The sequence below is a fragment of the Meleagris gallopavo genome, chromosome 3, assembly GCF_000146605.3.
Source record: "Meleagris gallopavo isolate NT-WF06-2002-E0010 breed Aviagen turkey brand Nicholas breeding stock chromosome 3, Turkey_5.1, whole genome shotgun sequence".
In the NCBI taxonomy this organism is placed as follows: Eukaryota; Metazoa; Chordata; class Aves; order Galliformes; family Phasianidae; genus Meleagris; species Meleagris gallopavo.
The window spans coordinates 29649478-29670422 of NC_015013.2; the positions used below are offsets into that span (position 1 = coordinate 29649478).

General features: G+C 35.7%; 1 protein-coding gene across 1 annotated transcript in view; it reads left to right on the forward strand.

Annotated features, from left to right (window-relative positions):
- Positions 1 to 20945, forward strand: part of RPRD1A (regulation of nuclear pre-mRNA domain containing 1A) — a 54066-nt gene that overhangs the window by 27046 nt on the left and 6075 nt on the right. The gene's annotated exons all lie outside the window — the stretch shown is intronic.

A 20945-nucleotide genomic window follows, 5' to 3' on the forward strand; every position in this document is an offset into this window, starting at 1 on the left:
TATACCAAACTTATTGTCTAGGTGCCCTCATTTCCATGTGATTTTGGAAAAAGATTGTCCTATAGACGTTCTGAATGTAACATGGCCTTAGAAATACAAGGGTGACAAGATTGATTGATTTTACTGTTGCTTTGTTTTTGCGTTTTCTACAATGTCATTGATTATTGATTACAGAGTAGATAGACTCTTACTAAATTTCAAATAAAATCTTTGATAATGCAAAATCTTTTATGAAAAAATGATTCAAGATAGCCACCTCTCATCTTTTATTGTTCAGAAGTACAACATTGCTACACTTAGCATATTCTGGATGACCTAGTTTTTGGGGTTTTTTTGTTTTTTTTGTTTTTTTTACATAAGGTTTGTAGCTGTTTACATCTTAAATTTGGAAATATTCTTACAAAATCCAAGTTGTTATGGAGGAAGAGCTCTGTTGGGAGGCCTTCTGTGTTTCAGCAGATTACATTTAATTAAGATGTCTGATTTTGTTTTCTTGCATTCCTTATTTTATACAGTTATGTAAACAATATTCACATCCATACTCTCACACATTTGGTTATAATTGTGGTTACTTAGCATATAATATGCTCAAATGCACTTTTATTTCACAGTTGAGCTTTATAGCTCAGTATAACTTGTCTTCTTGGGAAATTCAATTTTGTTGTTGAATTTTATGGGTAAAATCTAGCTTTGGAGTCAAAAGATTTTTTTGCTCTGTTCATTTCCTGGTTAATAGTTAATGGTGAAAAACATTTAAACTGTGAATTTAAGGATAGTAGTGGTTTATTGTAGCAGACCTTTGGTTTTCAGTTTGTTTTTTTTCTTTTCCTTAGTGCAGGATTGGTCTAAATGAATTTAAAATGCCATGTTCAGTCATGTACTTTTCAAATCCACTTGGAATAATTGGGTTTAATTCCTAAACCTTGCAGTGGGGCAGCTGAAGTGTTCTGCTGTCCTTTGGTTGAATGTGAGAAAGGTTGATTTGTAGCATGAATTCTGCACTGCTTTTGTTTTAGGGTGAAATCTTCTCTGTAGCATTGTGGGTGATCTATAAATTCCTAACTGTGGCAGAACTGCAGTAACTCGAGTTAGTCTTGAATTAGAACTGAACTGTTATTAATAGTACAATGATTACAGAGCTATTAGTTGGGAAATATTAGGAATTTATCAAGGTTTATCCATACTAAACAGGTCTCTTTTGAGTATTCTAGATCATCTGATACTTTCTTGGAAACATGTCTGTGTAAGTAGTGATAGATGTTGTTCTCTGTTGTGGTCTGTTTTGACGTTTTCAATCATATTCATTTCTACTCAGGGTTAAAGCTCGAGGAATTTAATCTGGCTTAAGAATGCCTTCAGTTCAGGATTGTACATGATTTCTACAGAAAGAGATAATCAAGGCATTCTTGAGTGGAGGAGAGTGGGACGTTGGAGCCCTTTGTAGTTAAAAAAAAAAAGACAAAGAGGCTTCATCAGATTTTCTTTGCTTGATGTTGGCCTGCAAAATAGTCTTCACTATAATTTATTTGTTTTGGCTTTTGAGGAATCTTTGTAGCTGTGATCCATCAGGAGAAGGTTGTAGACCAAAGATCTCTAATAAATAGATTCACTTTATTCTAGTTCTCCTTATAAGCTGTACAAAATGAAATTGGATTCAGAAACAGACTACTGTGTTTAGAGATGTGTAGACCAGTTCAGTGCCCTTCCTCATGCATTCACTTTGACTGTTTGAGATGCTTCATGTAACATAAATGTCTTGAAGTTCTAGTCATCTTAAAGTTTAGTTAAACAATGCAAGTCCTTCAATGAATATAGCCACTGATGTTCAGAGAAAAATAAAATCCAGTGAGCTTATTGGCTTGTATTACCAGAAGGTGATTGGAAAGAGTTCAGCAATTGCTACAGTACCCAAAGTTTACTTGAAGCTAAAATATTTGAAGGAAATGGTTTAAAGCAAGATAGACACATTTCTTATCTGTGGAAGAAGTAGCTAAGCATGTTTACAAGATTGCTAACTCTTTTTTTTTTTTTTTAATTGTAGTTGTTTGTATGCTTCCATAAGCATTGTATGTCTCTATCAAAAAGTGGCAGGATGGAGTTGAAGAAGTGAAATTTTGTAGAACTAATTTGGTGGATTGGAGTGGAGAACAGCAGCTCTTAGGTCAAATACAGCAAAGTCAAGTTTGTTGGTGATTTTTTTTTCTTTGCTGTAACCATTTTATGGGAATAGTATTTATTTGTATCATTTCTTATAGCAAGCCTACAAGTGCTTTGTGCTCGACTAATGAGTATCAATATATTTTATAGTCACTAGCAATTGGAGTCTCAGATACATGGTACGTAATTTCCCAATTTGTATCTAAAGGAGTGGTAGATTTCAGAGTTCTTTATTCTCAGCACGATAGAAACAGTTGAAGACTGCTGCTTTCTCAGTTAGTTTACCAGTGATTTGAGTAAAGATCCTGACTTTTCAAACAGATTGGGCAAGTTTTAGATTACACTTTGCTCATTCCTGTAAAATAAGGATAACTTTTTACTGCAGTTCATTATGTTTTAAGGCAATTCTTATCACATTATTCCAAAATCAAAGTAGCTTAAATGGTAAAATTGTTATAACTTCTGTAATCAGGAAACTTTTATTTAACCTATTTACTATTTGTGAAGGGTGGATTTTTTGAATGTCACTCTGCAGCTTACCCTTGACTCTTCAGTTAACAACAACAAAAACAAACAACAACAACAAAAAAAACCAAAGTAAAAGTACACAGATGCTTATGATCTGGGGTATCTTTTGAATTCTTCTCTATAAACCAGGGGAAAGATACTGGTTGTATCTAGGTGAGACTTGCTGCTGTTAACGAGTCCTTTAGACAGTGCTCCTGGCTGTTGTAAGCCAAAACCAAAATGAATTAATCTATTTATATCATCTTCAGAAGAACAGGTTTTACAGGTATGTAATGGATTATTTTTTTATGCAAACAAACATCTGACAATTGGAAAGTGGTAATGGAATAATCAGTGCAATATGCTTTATCTAGAAGTACTTCTTGAGGTTTTTGAAGGGTAGCTGGAAACTGGGCAATGACTTTTCGGTGATTTCTTCAGTAGATGTTCTTTGCATTGACCAGACATATTGCTTTGTTGGAAGAAAAGCTATCTGGATTTAAGAAGCATTGAAACTGTAGCTCCTGTTTCTGTCAGCACTGATCATGTTGCACTTTTTTTTTTTTAAGTAAAGGTGTAGTCTTAACTAGAGGTCTTAACTTTGTTGCTGTTTAAACTAGTTGGTCCCTCCCATGCCCCCACCCCAATGTTTTTATCAGTAGAACTATTAAATTTTAAGGACAGTTATTCTCTTTATTTTGAATACAAAGTCAGTAGAACTATAAAACTGGCTTGTATTCTTCCCCCACTCCTTCTCAGCCCAGCTGAAATCTGCTTTTGGAATTGCTGATGCAACTGGAAGTTAAGAGAAACATTAGAGTACATCAGAACGACAGGTTGCTGTGTTAGAGGAGGAGAGGGGAATTCATTGCTAAATGAGATTACACAGCATCCTTTCTCACTTGATTTGTCAGCTACAAAGAAAATATTTATAAACTTTCTTCAAAAGAGAAACTTTGGGGAGGAAAAAGGAATGGAAGCTTTGAGAAAACTAATCCACAGTTTGAGATGATAGCATATATATAAGCAGGCTGGTTAGAAATCTGTTTCTTTCATTAATGTCTTTTGGTACTTCCATTTAATGGGAAGATAAGTCATTGTGTAGCAGCTGTAGGTTCTGCTGTGCTCTTGAGAGCTCCCTCTAAATTGTGTCCTCAATAAAGCCACTGTCATTAGGCTGATACTCAGGAGTCCTGCTTGGGAATTTTTTCTGCCATCATTAGATATAGAAAGTTTATAATAAAACCTTTGTCCTTACAAGCTTCTATATTGTTAAAAGGGAGCACCGTACTCAAGTTACTGTTTAATATGACCTATACCTGTGTCTCACTGCACTTCTGGTAACAATCTGGTTGGTTGTAAAGGCTGGTGAGAAATACTACTGGATCTGACAGAAAAAAAAAGAAGATAAGTGGTTAGAACATCAGCATGTCTTTTGTCAGCTTTGTTGAAATAACACAAAGCAGATTTCATTCAATCACAGGTACAAAACTTCAGATGTTTCCTCTTAAAAACAATATGTCTTTAGGTACAAAAAGGATTTTGCATAAAATCTAACAGAACTTAATAGCACTCAATGTTTGTGGACAGGGCTAACAGTTTTCTAAAGAATTTGAATGTGTGCAGCAAGGAATTAGTCTAGTAGTGGACAACAGCTACATGTATATTAACATTTTAAAGAAAATCTGCATGTGCTCTGTGTCTTGTTTATAGTGCTAATATTTACCTCTGTCTTCACAAACACATAAGGAAATAATCCATTGTCTTCCCTAATTGTATGCAGCAGTGAACATCTTCAAAGCTCATAATTAAATATGTCTCATAACATGAAATAATTTACTACTTCAGTGTCAGTTTAGACAGTTCTTACAGGAAGAAATGTTGACTAGTACAAATAAATTTGTAGGTATAGGTGTTGTCTTATGACAAAAACTGGTTAGAATTTAAAAAATATATATTCTTGTTTTGGAGTGCTTCTGAATGTTGTGGTACGTAAGGACTGTCATTTCCATGAGTTTTCTTAAACCCAGAGCTTGAATTGAAATTATAGATTAATTCATCAATTATCTGTAAAATCTCACTTAAAATAAAAAAAAAATCACATGACTGAGATAAGGACCATTAATAATTACGATGACAAATTTTTCTGAGTTCATAACTGAACTGTTCTTAAGCAGGCATCAAAACAATTTTGTTTCCCTACCTCAAATTCATGACCGTATATAATGGTACTAATAGTTTGTGACCATGTCATACATCCTGCTTAAAGAAGCTGTTTATGGGACTTTGAACCTCATCTAGTGGGAAGTGTCTCTGCCTGCGCAGGGAGTTGGAACCAGGTGATCCTTAAGGTCCTTTCCAATGCAAACCATTCTGTGATTGCAATCTCTAGTCTGTACATTCTTTTCAAATACCGACTGATTGTCTGAAGGACAATACCTTCAGGTTTTCCATTAATGGCCACATCTATATATGCACTTCTCTAAAAACAAAACAGCTACCCGTCATGAGACCGAATTAGCCAACAGGTAGTTCAATAGTTTAACTGCATCATCGTAGTGAGATTGTCTTGTTAGACCAGTAGTTTTCCACTGTGCTTTTAAGAAATCTATGCTAACTTATGCTAAGTAGCAGGTTGAGTGGTTGGTAATTTCTGTGTTTTCACTAGAAGCTAAATGGAAAGGGCAGAAATACCACTCAGGGTTCAAATAAGCTGAATTTTACAGATCAAAACCATAACATTTATATGTCTAAGTAGGTGTATTTCACCTGTGCCATTTTACTTAAAATTCACATGTAATCAGTTCTGGTTCTTAAGGAGAGTTCAAAGAGTAGTACTGATAAAGTGGGTTGATTCATGGAGCATTAAGCCAAGAAAGCCAGCTGAGAGACAGTGAAAACTGTTAAGGAAAATTATGATTCTCTTGGCTTGGCTGTTGCTGAAAGAAATCAAGTTCTTAAAATGTGGCTCTATCTTTCTGTTAAAGCATGTAGATGAAATAACATTTTGAAGAATCTTCCATTTCATCTTGTCAGTAGCTTCTGGAGTTTTAAGATTGGCTTTAGGTTGAGGACAGTTTAAAAACTCCAGCACTTACTATTGACGTTTTCTTGAAGCTGAATCTGTACACTTTGGACTGTGTAACCAAATGTTAAAACATCAGTTTCAGCAGCAGTGAGGAAACACTGTAATCTACATTTGTTGTACTTGCCCCAGATTAGTGTCTCAGCTTGATAGCTATGGAAAGGGAGGTGGGAAGTTCTGTCATAGGAATGCTCTTTTTCACTTGGTAGGGTTGTAAAATGATCCTTTCTCTTCCCTTAAAGTTTAATTCCACACCAAAATAAAGAAGAAAAAAACTCTTTACTTCTATATTTAGGTTAAAACAGTTGATGTTTTTCAGTTCTGACGAAAGAATAGTGAATCAGTCTGCTTTGGAGTTGTTAAAGCTTTTCCCCTGTTAAAATCTGGAAAGCTGTAGACTAAAAGTGGTGGAAGTGAAAAGTAGAATACAGGGAAACAACTTCTGACATACAAATTCTGTAAAGGATAGTAACAGAAGTCTGTATGGTGTCTTGGAGTTGCATTTTCATACTACATACCAGAATGTATCTCCAGGATAAAAAAAAAAAATGCATTAAGTTGACTCATGTAGAGAGAACAAAACATTTTTTTTCTAACACTTCCCAGCTGGTGCTGGCAGTGATTACTGGAAAAAGGGAGCATGTTGCAATTACAGTAGGCTTGTTAGTATTGTTTTTATCTGGCTTCTCTAAAGCAGTCATGCTGTCAGTCCGTCTTCTCTTCTTTTATTGGCCTGGGAAACAAATTTAAAAATAACTTATAAATCTACTAAAACTAAGGAAATTTTTGTAAGTAGATACCAAAGGACTATTTTAGTAGTATTTTTCCTTCTATCTGCTGTCCAGTCATTGTGTGTAGCTTGGAACCAGCCATAAACTCCACTACTTTTTGCCAAAACAATGAATTGTGGATATAGAAGACATTAGGGGTATTAGGAAGGGGAGGGAAATGTTGGAAGGGGCACGTTGTCTGGGATTTATGGTGAGATGGAAAGCTGAGCTAACTGATAGGGGATGGGGAGAATTAGCTGCTTATTTTTAAGAATCAAACACCATCATTGTTCACTAAACAATTTTCTACCCCATGCTGTCCCGTTTTGAATAGCACTACTGAGGGTGAAAATATTTGTATGTGATAATAGAGCTGAAAAAGAAAATACTTCTCTGAAATTGTTGGTCTGAAGAGACCGTTTTGAGCTTTTCTGCTCAACTTTGCTAGCTGCTTTATCTTTGCTAGCTTTGCTTCACTATTAGATGAAATCTTGTTTTAGCAAAAGTACCTTTCTAATTACTGTTTGTCATCTGTGAATGGACCTCTTGACGCGTTCTCAGTGTTTTTGGTAACTTAAAAGTAAGCTATGAATTCAAACTAATATAAAAAACTGTTCATGTAGTTACCAAGTACCCTGATCTGTCAGGAAAATGAAGAAAAATCTGCTATCGTTCCTTTTTCCAAATGAAGAAGAACTTCAGTATTTGAAATGGGTTGTTACATACTTAAATGAGAACATCTGGAACACTTTAAAATTTCCTTAATATTTCAATAGTAATGACTTGTTCCTTGCACTATTACACCACCCACCCATTTTAAGTCCCCCCCAGAAAAACAGCAACAAGAATTCAAAACAAAGTAAACACAAAAAAAGCTTTTTAGAATGATCAGAAATGTTATTTTTGAGATGCATAGACAGAAGAGGAAGGTAATTGGCTTTTTAGGCAGAAAATCTAGTGAAGAACATGAACCATACATTTTACATTTTTGTTAGCAAACAAAACAAGGACTATGAAGACATAAATTAACATTGGCAACATTATCTGTTAATAGAAATTCAGAATAGTTTCTTGGTGCAGATGTGATCAGTTATCTGCATAGCAGGATTTGTTTGCTATGGCTGCAGCTTTGTAAGTGAAGAAACAGTTTTGAAGTTGTGCAGCCATTATGTGCAGTCGTTTTAAAGCCCTGCTGCATGCAGAGTTTGGCTGCGGAAAACAGATAATGGCTGCTCTGTTAGTCATTACATTGTGTAAGAAAGAGTGTCAAAATTTCGAAGACATGAACTGGAAACCATTAGTATGTGTTTGAGTTCACCATTGAAAAGATTTTTGAAGTAACTTCTGAAAGCAGTGCATTCGCAGTATGTAAAAAACAGCAATAGAACAACAAGAAAGTTGGAGAAGGAAGATTTACATCTGACTGTTATGGCTCAAGTAGGTGCTTCCTTTACTCTAGTTCCTCAGATGTTAGACTCTTAGTACTCTTCTCCATTCCTAATTACATTTTGTTGTTGTTTAATACTTTTTTTCCTCTTAAATCACTAACTTTCAGATAAGATTCATTCTATTCTGGCCCAAATACTTACGAGACAGCAAAGAAGGTTAATTTTTGTAGTAGTTGTTCAAGAATTCTGCCTATAAATGAGTTATTGAATTGTATGTGAAGTTTTGAGCTACTATTAACTTCTTTAAATTGAGCCTTTGAGCTATCCTGATCTGGGTAAATGTATAAGCCCTTCAGATTATGAAGTCAGGTTAAAGCAGAAGATATATTAGACGATAGAACTCCCCTAAGTTTTGCACTGTAATGCTGCAAACAACATTTTAATGTAACTTAACTCTAGGCTGCTAGTAAGCACAGTAGGAGGAATTATTTTGCAAGGACAAAAATAAAAATTCAGTAGTTCCCCACATCACGTCCTAATTCGCTATTTGTGGTTTGTCCACTGTTACTTCTTTTTTCCTCTAGTCACTTTGCTTTCTCACCATACTGGGGTCAGTAAGAAAATGCTGAGCGTCTCCTCTTCTTTCACCGTTCCCATCTTGGATTTGGTTGTCTTCATACATACCAGGATTCAACTGTGAAGCTGAATCAGATGCTGTTTTGCTAAAGGGATCGCAGGATCAAGATGAAATCTGGTTTAAGTTTTTCAGATATTCTAGAAGCATCATACAGTCTCCCATTTAAAGTAGCCTGTTTTCAGATGGAGATGATGATTAACGTCCATCGGCCTTTATGATGTGTGGTTGGAAAGTGATGGTAATCTCTAACATCAGCATATTTAATAGTGAAGGAAGCTGTGACATCGTTATGCCAATGTCATTCATGAGTGCTTGGCCCACCAGATTCTATTAATCATTTGATATTAAAAAAAAAAGCTACAGAATTTTATTTTAACAGATAGTGGGGAAACTTCTGGCCACATCTTTATAGTTTTTCATTTGTTTATGATTACATAATAACCAGAATGAGGAATCGATGCTGCATTTACCAGTAAATCACCTTTCCCTTTTCTCCCGTTTTCTACTTTCTGTCCTAGGAAAACTTTAAATTTTTGATGACAGAGGGGATGGCTTTTGTTTGTTTGTTTGTTTGTTTTTAAAGGAATATATTTAAGCAACCTTTGGTTTTAAACAGTTTTGATAGAGAAATGCCACTGCCATAGTATTACATACACTATTTAGCAAAAGCAATTTAGAAAGCCAGATCTTTCTTGTGCTTGCTCTTTCAGGCCACTTAGTGTAATCAGTGTCATTTCCAGTAGAGAAACCCATCATTTAGTATAGGAAGATACTAGGTACAAATCCTATGGAGAGAACTAAACTTTGTGTATACTTAATTAATTTGCTCTCACCCATAACACAGCTATAGCAATATTTGAAGATGCAGGAGTGGCAAGTTCCGGTTTAAAATGTTCTTATCTGTGGAAGAAACTAGATGTTCTTGCTAAGCCAATTTATTTCAAAGCCTTTTTTCCCCTAGGCTGCAAGACAGTGGGATAAAGTGCAAACTGTTGTGGGTGCAAACACAAAGCATGAAGCACAGTCACTATGCATACTGGGTTGTTCCTGGGTGACTTGTCCAACCTGGCCATGCCCTGCCATCTGAGAAGCTACTGCAGTTTCATCCAATGCATGTCTGCTTCTTTTTCAGGCATGTTATATTCAAGAACTTTTATTTCCTCATTTTCTGCATTTCTTCCTGTGCCATAGTGCTATCTTAGAACACAGATGGCAGAAAAAAGTTTAGTGGGGCTAAGGTATAAGGTACCTTCTAGAAAGTAATCTTTAACTCTCTACTCTTTTGTTTTGGTTTCCTGTCTCTTCTGCAATTAATATGTTCGGTCAATGAGTTCTCTTAGTACAGTAGGAGAAGGTCATCCTTCTGCCACTGGAACTGCAACAGATAGCTTCTACGGACATTTTATACTGTTCTCAGAATTTCTGGAAACAAAGAACATTGATAATGTGTTGTGTTTTTTTTTCCTCCTGGATGATTCATGTCTTCTGCCTTGTGCTGAGAAAAATATCAAATTTAATTTTGTGGAATGCAGATCTTCCTTTATTCCCAAGACCACAGTCCATTAGAATTGTTATTCTTAATACTAATTCTTGAGTCCTGCAGGAATCCTGTATTATCAGGCTAATCAGTGCTTGTAGGTTTGGACTCCAAAAGTGTCATGCAACTGCTTTCAAGCCAGGTAGTTGAAAATTATTGTTTTGCTGTGCAAAACAAAATAATTATTTTTCAAATCCTAAATTTGAAGATAAAGAAGCTTACTGTCACTGTGCTGACTAGGAGTATCTCATTTATTTTGTTCCCATTCTCTGTGCTCTCTGCTTACTTGTGTATAACTTGGCAGATATCCTAATCTCAAATCCTTGAAGCCATGCTGGAAAGCAGCCACCGTAGTCAGGGAAAATTAATGTTCTTTTCATGCAACATGCCCAGAGAGCATAGTGCACAGCAGCGGTTGTAGGTTATAACTTTATGCTTCTGTTCAACGTTAAGCAATAATTCTGAGGCCTGCATGGGTATTGCCATATGCAGGCTGTAAAACAGTGCTGATGACTTTAACTTCAGTTTTGGAGTTACCTGTGAGTCATCTCTGTGATTCATCATCCTCTGGTGTCTGAAAAATTCACAATTGGTTTAGATAGTAATTTAAAAATACCAGAAATTTACAGTAGCTGCTCTTAAAAAGCATAAGTAATAAAGACTGAGATGTACAATGTAGGTCTTAGTTATCTTCAGTTATAAAATGTTCAAGCACTGCATTAACTTCATTTGATGCACCTGGCAAGGGCTTAGCATTTAAATATGTACGTTCTTTTTGATTTCTAAAAAACAGTTGTACTATGGGTGAGAACAGTACTGTGCTGGTCTGACAGATCTGAATTTGCATTAAAACTGTTTCCATATGAGACACCTCTGCACTGTCTACAAAATATTCAACATCAAAAATGATTACTCTCAAGCTATTGCATACAAAATCATTTGCTTGCTCAAGCACACTGCCTCCTTTTTCATGGCATTGAACTTGTTGGTTCAGTGACACTTTCTTGTGGTATTCTGTTAATCTAGCAGAAATACACTCTGCACTGTTGCTGTTTTCAACATAGGCATTAAAGACTACTGGGAAGGGTATTTTTGTTTGGTTTGATTTTAGCCCTGTTGTCTCGAATCTTTTTTGCAAAAACAGCAAGTTGCTTTCCATGAACAGTGGCAGAAGTGTGTTTGTGTAGCTTAGCTGTAGCTGGTTCTTTTTAGCTGCAAGGGATGGGCAATATGCCCTCTCAATGCCAGCAGCAGCTGTGTGCCTTCAGGCTGCACTGGACTTGCTGGGCCTTTGCAGTGCTGGGGACAGAACTGAGCTCCCCATAGTGACTGAAGCCTCACCAGGCCTGCTCTGCCCCTTCTGCTCACTGTGCCTGTCTCACTAAGTTTTCCACTCTCAGGTGGCTTCACAGGGTGCTAGTAGAGAAATCACCTTTTGTTTTACAAGGTGAGATCTCCCAAAATTGTTTTTTAATACATGGTGAATTCTACAGTCTTTCTTTAAGGCTGCATCTCTTGCTTAGGTACAAGACTTTGTATTTTATTGTAGGTGATTAAATAATTTACTATGTATGTAACTTGGTTTTAGAGCTGTTTGTTAACTTGTGTCTCTTCAACTACACAGGGCCCTTTGCATGACGGTTACGTTGTAGAGTGAAAGCAAAGTGGCGTACCCATGCTTGATACTCAAGCCCTGTCCCTCAGAGCAGGCTGAAAAAGATACCCAGAACACATACGTGCTTTTCTTCATAAGCAGTTTCTCTGTGCCACAACTGATTGCATCCGACAGACCACAAATGATAGAACGTGTTCCGGCAGGCTGGTTTTGCAGTGCCCTGGAGCCTCCTAAGGCAGCATGTGGCACAGAAGCCAGTGCTTACAGCTCTTGTCCAAAACATGGCCACAGGCTCAGACCTGCTAGTTTTGTTCTTTTCCCCATCAGTAATGATCTGCTGACAGTTTCCCAGTCGTTGGATGTGAAGCTTAATTTATTATTTTATTTATTTATTTTTATTTATATCTTATTTATTTATTTATTTTCTTTCTTATCCCATATTCATGGGATATCTGGAATTGTGTTCTTAGGGTCAGGCCAGTCTTAATTAGCTAGAGTGTAAGTAGAGAAGAAATGAACAAGTATTTAACAAAATCTGAAATTGTCCTACAACACGTATTCAGTTTGTTTTCTATTCAATTTGCCAGAGTGGTAAGCCAGTTCTGCAGCAAGAGTATGGCCTATATTGCTATTTCAGTTCTTATTTTATCTGGGAATTTCTCTTGCCAGAGAAATGAGACAAATGTAATTATTTGTTTTCTAGTCTGAATTTCAAATCTGATAAAATCCACATACGTGCCTACTTTCCTAAGGTATTGTAAGGAAAAACACAGTTTAGAGAATTTTTAGTTCTTATTTTAGTGTGTAGAAATGGAAATAGAGCCAAAGATCTTCTGGAACATTTAATACAAATGAAAGTAGCGTCAGGTTTGTGAGACTGAATTTTCTATAAATAAGAGAGAAATTTGGATTGTCTGTTACGCAAAAAGAAAAATCTAGAGAGAATACTAGGTGACTTGCATATTGATATGCAAGAAATACTTTACAAATCAAGGAATTTAAGCTATTTGCTACTTTTTGTAACTCTTTTTTTTTGAGCACCATCAAAATCAAGAGTCAAAGTACGTATAGGAAAGGAGCTAAAATAAAAATAAAAATGTTTCAGAGTTCAGATATTTTATTACTACCTACTGAATAATCAAAAATTGTAGTTAATAGAAGAATCTATCAGAAAGATCAGAATTCCGAAATCTTTTAATGATTCTTCCCTGTTTCCCTCCACTCCAAAATTACATTTATTAAAAATGCGATGTAAATGGAAAGAACTAGAGTACCTTTTCCAGTATTTGCGTTTTTCTTTTGTGAAACATCTGTTGATTTACTTGGGTTTTATTTGCAAGTTTCTTAGTAATAAAGGACTTAATTAACTATACTCTCCAGGTGATCTGATCTTCAAAGGTTACTTCATCTGTGCTTGGATAAAAACCCAGACCTATAAAACAAAACCCATAGTTATCTTAGAGCTTTTACATGAGCAAGGGCAATCATTTTAAAGACCTTTTTAGTGAAGTACAGGTGGTTGGGATGGATGAAAGATGTTTTAATGAGTTAAGGCAGCAGAGATAGAAATGATCGCTAACCTTCAACGCATGTTTACTTCCATTATAGATCACAGAAAGATGTGCATTAGTGATATTATCTCTGGTTGTCGGTTTTGGGGAGGAAAATAGTTCATAATGGAAAAGAAAACAGTGTAAATATTTTCCTTGTTCTATTTGATGTTTACTTGTTCTTTGTCCTGCTTTCTGGTGGTACTTTTTCTTCTCTGATTGCTTATGAGTTCTACCATGGCAATCTCATTCTACAACCTCTTTATTATAAAATAAAAATATAGTGATTTGACTAATTCAGAATTGGGTTAATAATGCAAAAAAAAAAAAAAAGAAAGTGGACATGCCAAGTTTGCTGTCTGATTATTATTTTTTTTTCCCCCATAGGAGATTTAATTTTTGAGTTTTCTTGTAACTGCTATGTGTTCTCAATTGATACCACTTCCCTTATGCACAACTTTCTTATATAATATATAACATAAATGTCAGGATACCTACTGTTGGAGTGTTGTACTCTCAATCTAGCACTATCTTTCTTAACACTCCCATACCCATCACTGTGCACTGGATTTGAAGCATCTATTTCACAATCATAAAAATAGAAACAAAATTACCATGCAGTTTGTCTTACACTGGCAATTATTGTCATTAGTCATGTAAACTACAGTTTCATTTCTCAAGTGATGCTGAGCACTTTCAACTACCATTAAAGTAAATCAGACTCATCTTTCCTTTGCAGCTAAATCTTCCTTAGATTCCATATCTACCAAATGGATATATCGACCAACTTAATGAAATTGTGCAATGAATTGACAAGTACAATATGAAACTGTCTAGCTGATCAAATCTACTGGTGTACGATCATTGGATGATCCTGTGGTATTTCATGGCTTATTTTGAGATCCAGATTTAAAATCACTAAGAAATATCCATGCGCTCTTCAGATTGCATAAGAATAGCTTATGAAATGAGAACATAAGTGGGAGATGAAAATAAATAGCGTGCAGAGCTTGTTCCAAATGTCTTTAGATCAGTTTACACAGGTAGACCTGGTCAATAGTATTTGGCTCAATTGTAGCAGAAAGTTGAGGTCTTCCACCTGTACTTTCCATTTGAAATATGGTGAATTTTTACATTGCAAGTCAGTAGAACACTTCTGATCCAAATATTTTTCATACCTCTTTTTCTTTTTTGCCTAGTTCACAGGTGAATGGCTTTATGCTACAGTTGGAAAAGCTGTGTATATTGACCTGTTTTAAGCTTTTTGCTGCTCAGATTGAACTGCTACTATTACTTTGCCTTACTATAATAAATTCTTGATTTCACTACTTCTACTTTGTATGCATGCTTTTGAAACAAAAAGATAAGCCTGAAACATTTGTGTCCTGGCCAGTTGCAGGTAAAACTTCTACCTAGTGACCTGAAGTGCTGCTCTCCATCTTAGATTCACTTTTCACCTCCATTGCATGCGTACTTTCAGATGCCCATTTGTCTCTGTTAGAGACTGAATATCAAAGTCATGTATTTGCAGTTGGATGCTCACAGCACTGGTTTTAGAAAGATGAGATGCACATTTGGAATCTGAAGTCAGAACAGATCTTTGTGATGACCTGCAAGTGATAAAATGAGGAATGTGTGAGATACACAAATTTACAAATGTACACTATGTACAGCAAATATTTGAGCCTGAAGACTTCACACAGTTGTTCCTAAATACATTAAATACATTGCTTAGGACATGCTTTTTTTCCAGTAGACCATAAAATTTTCTCATGTATAGATTTCTTTGAAGTTGAACCCTGATATACTATAATTTTAATTTCTTTCAGAGTATTCGTGAATAGGTGAAACTTTAAGAAGTTATCTTGAAGCCTGGGGCCGCTTCATTTTTTATTTTATCGTTTTCAGAACTTTTCTGTTTTATCCCTTGTGTGTCCTTATAGAGTATCAGCTTGAATATTTTAGCTCAGTTGCACTGAACTGTACTGAAGTGCCTGATTCTGTGCCTTCAGAAGTTCTTCAGAACTTTGTTCTATTAGACAAGATTTTAAGCTCACAAATTCAGACTAATTTAAACATCTCTTGGAAGTGCGTACCTTCAAGTTTATTATAATGGTTATATTTTTAACCAGGAAAAAATCCCATATTGGATGATAACACAAAAAAACAGATTTAACTTCAAGCAGGTATCCTGAGGAACGTATCTGTCATTCTCAAATGTTTTCAATTAATTCATTATCCTGTAACAGATTCTCTAATTTAGTCAGTGCCTCTAAATGGTAATTTATTTTATCACTATGGACCTTTTATGATTGAATGTAAATTTAACCAAGTAGACCTAGTAATAATGCTTGTAAGTAAGCCTACAAGTCCGTTTTCTTCAACTTTCCCAAATACTGACAAATTTTTTGCTAACACAGTTTTCAAGGATAAAGCTTAAGATGAGATTGTAATGAAACAACCGTTAAGAAATGACCTTGCCTTTGAGATGACATTATTAATGTTCTTTCTCGAAGTATAATGTAGTGGGGAAACTATTCTTTTTGTCAGGGGCAGCCATTTTATTATGCAAATAAAAATCAATGTGGATTTAATGAAATTACAAGCCATTGGAAGAGAAATCTTACTTTTAATATGTTTGTAAGTGACTTCCACAAAGAGTTTTGTTACTAGAGAGTTTTTTTGTAGCTTGGGCAAAAGAAGACTTCTGTGATTGCAGCTATTGAGAGCTGGTCTCTAGGCTGGCCGTGAACCAAGGATGTGGTATGAGAGCAGAGAATTTCTTCCTCAGGTGGATTGTCAGTAGTTCCTGTGAGTCTGAGTAACAGGGAAGAGAGGCTGATGGGTTTGAGCGCAGAACTTAGACAAGTGCCTCTAGAGCCTGGCAGTGGGAGCCACAAATTGAGAAGGAATCAGGACTAGATGTTACAGTAAAGAATGGAATAGGGTACAGAGCCTGGCCATAGAGGAAAAAAGAGATCAGCTCACTGAGAAGAGGGGCAGTGACTGACCAAGAAAACAAAGTGTCATGACAAAGCATCATTTGATATAGATACTACGTAGGCAGAGAACAGACTGGCTGAATAAAGGATTGTGGAGAAGTACATGGAACTGGAACCAGAAGCAGCCAAGCATACAGACCAAGTGGTAAGTGCAGACCAGGACTGGAGAGGGAGGAATTCATATATAGGAGGAGAATACAGACATAACAGTGGGTAAGAAAGGCATTGAACAGCCTTGTTGGACAGAGATTTGTTCTGCGAAGAGTACTTGGGAAACAGGGATAGAGACTAGGAGTAAAGACTGGGTAAGTGAGATCTGAGACCCAAGACTAGGTTGGAAGGAGATGAACAAAGAAGTTGTATTTTGAAGAAGTGGGAAGAACAGTTTGTGACCACTGTGAAGGCCTTTGTGTTTCTGGTATGTATCCTTCAGATGGGAAATGTCTTGATAAAATGTGCAGTTTGAAGATCTGTAGTGTATTCATTTGTCATCAAAAGTTGCTTAATGAAGCTCCTGAGATGGTCACTGCTTTAGCTTGTGCGTTTCAGACTTTTGAGTTCATTGTTTCTTGTTGCTTCATTTGCAAACAAGCCGAGGAGTCTATAATATTTTAAGTTAATTTTAAGAATTTGCTTTGAAGTGTTAAATTCTTGGCAATTTAAATTATTAAAAAACCCCTAGGTACTGCAAATTGGAGGATGCATTACCAGCTCAAAGACGTTTCCTGAAGAACAAATTGTGTTTTGTAATGGTGAAGTATTCCTTGAGGAAACCTATAAGAATATTAATAAATCCGTACAGAGCAGAATTTGGATATAATACTTGAGACAATGCATAGAATACATAGGCCATGAGATAACCAAAGCAGTCGCTGCTGCTCATTGTTTAAGTGCTATTTATTTTGCACCAAATGTGGTAAGGCCGGATGGCAAACTGGCAAGTGGAAGCTTACTTCCAGAAGTCTGTTTTGAGCTAACAGGCAAAAATAGTAATGGTAATGGAAGATTATCCAAGACAGTCCTATGTGATTTTTTAAAACTTTAGCTTGTGTGTGGTGCATACAGATTTATTCAGACTCTGTTCACTGCTTTAAATGATGTTATTTTAGTATATTGTTCATCCTTAACAAATAAGCTGACCTTTTAATCATATTGGTGTGTGATGTGAGCATGTTGTGTTTTTAAAGACAGCATAGAATTTAGCTATGCTCTTATATTTTCTGGAGTGATAGCAAGGCTTACCTGGCACCTCTAAGTCTAGTTGTGCTTTCTTGCACAAAAAAGCCCTGACTAGGTGTGGCATTAACCTATACATAACTGCTGTGTGTCTTAACTTTAACATTGAGATATCAGGATGTACTTGCCTTTGTCTGAACTTTTGCAGGTTGTTAGCAATGCATACAGCCTGTTAGCAGCCTTTGTTCTGTGGTACAAGGCCTGTGTCTGCACCTGAGCTTGAGAGGTTGGAACTGGCCTTGACAGTCAGTGGTCTCAAACCAATGTACTCACCACCACAGAACCATATGTATTCTCAATGTCCAAAACTTTTGATAATTCTTTTTAGTCTGTTTAGGTTAGGTTTTTTGCCCTTTGTGTTATGAGTGTTGATTTGCACCTTACCTGCTGTATTTTTTCACTTGCTTGTTTATTTTTTCCTATGACCAGCAAGAGTGCAGATTAACTATTTGTGTTTTCTTTGAATCTTTTATTCCTTCTTTGGAGTCGGGCATGGTGAGGTTTTTAGTTTGTTTGCTTTTCTTTCCCTTTTATTGCATTTGCTGCCACACAGTATTTTGATGCACACAGTAGCAGTCGTGATCAGATGGGAGATCAGGGTCATTTTAATGTTGAGAAGGGAACTCATTACCATTACATTCCAAGTAGCACGTCTTTAGCTGAAGCACATCTCTAAGATAATTGCAGAAACTCTATATTAAGATCTGTTTCAATCTGTTTCAATTGGCCTTCCCACGTTTTTATTTTTCATAATGTTAGTAGTATCTGATTAAAATTACTTGGCTTTCTTGCTTGTTCTTTTTTTTTTTTTTTTTTCCTCTCTCAATAGAGAAATGCTGTTAGTCTAGATGCTGGATGCATATATTCTTAGCATTTGATTCACAAAATATCCATATTCAGTGCTGTCAAGTAATGGAGACTGTAGGAATCTGTGGAATTCTAATTAGCAAAACAAGTTGTTCTCGTTATCTCATTAATATATTTTATGACTGGAAATACTGCAAATTATTGCTTGAAAGTAAGCTTAGCTTAGGCCACTGAAGAAATTGAAGATAATTTAATTCTATACATCAAGTTGTCCATATATCCTAAGAATAAAATTGTCCATAGGCAGCCTGTGATGGAAAATATGCACTGTGGCAGAAGAAGACATTCTGCTTCTGTCTGTCCTTGACTGTTTGAAGTAAATAGCTTGAATCTTGCCTCATTCACATAGAGGTAATTTGAAGTATATGTTGAAATCAACGTAATGAAATTGAAACTCAAGTTCTCAATGAGGATTTCTGTAGCTAGGAGTATCAGCAGTATGGGTAAATTGTTGCTGAGTTGTATAGCATTCAGCATTTCTAATGGAACAATAGTATCAAAAGAACCCTATTTATTCTCATTCCTGGTCTTCGGCTTCAATTGCCAAGACAGATGATATATTTAGGAATCTGGATTTATATTCACATGCATAATATTTTTATACAAACATAAGGCTTGTATTTGCAACTCGTACTTATGTTGAGTACTTAATGCTTTCCCACAGTCCAGGACTGCACAGGTAATACCAGGACTATATCAGCAAACTTCAAATTATATAATAAAACTTTTTCTGAATTGATTAATGATTTTATCTAGAGCTTTACTCTGCAAAGCAGCCCCTTCAAAAATACCTCAAAACTACTAGGTCATGCTTTTAAAATTATCCCTCTTTCGAACCTGCTCTTCACTCATGAAAACTGGTCATCTTCAGTGATTTCTAGAATGGTTTTGGAAGGGCAAGGGAAAAATGGGCCGTGGAGGAGGTGAATAATATTTCTACCCCAGGGGGAAATTGTCAAATAAATGTAATCTGTAGTCACAGATCTGCCATATGGTTTACATTACCAGAATTGTATTAAAATTGTATTTACTAGTTTTTTGGTACATTAGTAATGTAGTGAAATCTAAAGCCCTATTTATTTTTTATATATGCTAGTCTTGTAGTAATGCTGTATCTTTGACCAAGGTCTCTCAGTGATTTCTATTCTTAGGAAGGCACAACGAGTGTGTTTTGACTCCCTGGAAGTGTGTATTGCTAAAGATGTTAGCCAGGGAAGAAGTCTGGGTTAGTACACAGGTGGACTGAATTAATGAGATTGAGAAGGGCATCTGCCATCAGTAATATCGATGGAGCTGATATTCACTAGACAGTAAGTCTTGGGTGAAATTTATATGGAAAATGCTGGATATCAGAAATGTGATGTTACTATGAAAATTATTTATTATTGGCAAAAGGCAAGTTTAATGGAGTCAAGCAACTGGTAATCTAATTTAAGGCACATTTCAGGTTTTGTAGTAAAATCCTGAGAGAATATAGCTGCTAAGTTTGATTAGTGCATATTTGCCAAGCATCATGCTTTGAACTTACAGAGGGGTGCAAATTTGCTGCTTCCCAGTTCTGTGTGGAAAGACTATACTCAGTCAAGATTCAGCGGAATCAGACAGCACTCACTGGAATTCAGTGCTGGAATTATTTTATAGTTAATATTTTATTATTATTATTATTATTATTATTATTATTACTAATTTTAAGCTTATTGAGCATTTTGATTCTGCACAGAGTTCCACTCATCTTCTCTGTACTGCAGGATATCTTTCTCAACTGAGCCCAGTAAAATATTCATTGCCTTTGGGTATGACTGTAGGACACAGTGTCAGGATACAGTCCTTTATTTCCACCACCACTTGCTGAAATCACTTACACCAGTGAGAGTGTTTTGGATAAATGAGAACAAGTAATTTTTTTCCTAGGAACAATAGACTTGCAATTGTAAGGTATTCTTTATCATCTGAACCATGAAAGAACGCTGTTCTGCCTTGTATACAGTCACCAAATGTTTAAAGTTCTGCAGGCTGTGCATTTTTGTTATTTTCATTGTGTTTATTAACCCATAGGACTGATCTGTATGTAATTACTAAATTTTAAACCTTGGTGACATCAAGGAATTTATTTAGTTCAGGAGCACTTTGTTCTTTCTATGTGGAGTTTTAGTTTTATTTTCTATTTATTTTAAGAAGTGCATTACATTCGCATTAAGAATTTAAGATTTTTTGTGGTTTTATTACTGCTTTTGGGAAGAGGGCCACATGGCTACTTACAGCAGCAAACTCTCTATTTATGTATATTGGAGCTTGTCCAGGGATTTGATCGTGCTCAATTATGTAACATTTGTACTTCTATATGGAGTTCTACACTACCAAAAGGTCTTTTTTTTGTCCTTTCTTTTTATTTCTGTCTATAAACAGCGTAAACAAATGTTTAAATTTGTGTTTAACTATTTCTTGTTATTCCCAGCTATTCCCTAACTGCAGCAAAATTTGCAAGCAGATTAGAAAGCACCTACATTTCATATGTTACGAAATACAGTATATTTTCATGCTTTGCTTGCTAATGCTTAGTGTCTCCAGTGAAAAATGTTTCCAGGTCTTTCAAG